Below are 1,220 nucleotides of genomic sequence, written 5' to 3'. Positions count from 1 at the left end.
TTGTAGCAGAAGATTTCCTTATTGGTGTGGAATGCAGTTTTCTATTCATCTTCAACCTTCATTAAGATCTAGTAGTAGCCCTTGTAAGTATCCAAGAAGCATTTGCATTGGAAGCCCGTAAGGAAGTCTACCTTCTAGTCTATCTCTGGTAGGGGGTAGTTATCCTTGGGAAAAAATTTGTTAAGATCCTTAAAATCCACACGCATTCGCTAAGATCCATAAGATTTTTTGATCATAACGTGGTTAGAAATCCAAGAATGGTCTCTTACCTCATGGAGTATATCAGCTTTGACAAGCTTGTCCACCTCGTTGCAGGCAGCTAAGCTTCTTTCAGCAGCCATGCTTCTTTTCTTTTGAGCGAATGGTTTATGTGTGGGTACGATGTTCAAGAAATATTCAACATATTCCCTTGGAACCCCTGTCATGTCATTTGGACACCATACAAAAATATCTTTACTTTTTTGTAATAAAGTTACTAGTTTACTCATGGTATGAGAGGGAAGCTTATTGTTAACTTTGATCGTTTGTTCTGGGTAAGCTAGATTGATTCTTATTTTCGGCACAAGGTCATCTTCTATATCTTCTTTCAGCCCCTATGATTCTTTTGCGACAGATATTGTCACACCCCAACCTACGCCAAAAATGCCGAAGCGTGAGCTGATTGTACACAACTCTCAAGGTACTATTATGCAATATTGGAAATTTCAATATCTATTTAATAAATTTCAATAAAAACAAACTATTCAATACAATATCCAAAAAAAAAAACAAATAGTTCATCAAACATCATATATCAAAATATAAAAGACTTGTTTATTTCTCTATCTTGAATCCTAAATTCACTTTCCAATCTTGACTTAACTTCACATCACACGATAACCTGCATATGCGTTAAAAATAAAGTAGTTTTGTCAACACAAGGTTGAGTGAGCAACACATCAGATTTAATGTATATATATAATAGATAATAAATGCGCAACAAAGTCAAATGAGTTAAGCAATTTAACCAATGAGTAAATAAATAAGCTGTCGAAAAGCCCAAATTTATTACGACTGCCTTATGATCATACTATTCTGAGATTATGTTGGACCTCTCCGAATGCGATTCACGTAAATCAAATGAGCACATAACAAGTAAGGTACAAATCATTAAACATAAGTGACAATAGTTACAGTTTGTGTATTAAATAGCAGGCAAACAAATATTAAACGCAAATGTA

The sequence above is a fragment of the Bidens hawaiensis genome, unplaced genomic scaffold (assembly GCF_021521415.1).
Source record: "Bidens hawaiensis isolate Kalapana, Puna unplaced genomic scaffold, B.hawaiensis_p1.1 tig00041264_1, whole genome shotgun sequence".
Lineage (NCBI taxonomy): Eukaryota > Viridiplantae > Streptophyta > Magnoliopsida > Asterales > Asteraceae > Bidens > Bidens hawaiensis.
The sequence above is the reverse complement of the archived record's forward strand: the minus strand, read 5'-3'. Positions refer to the sequence as shown.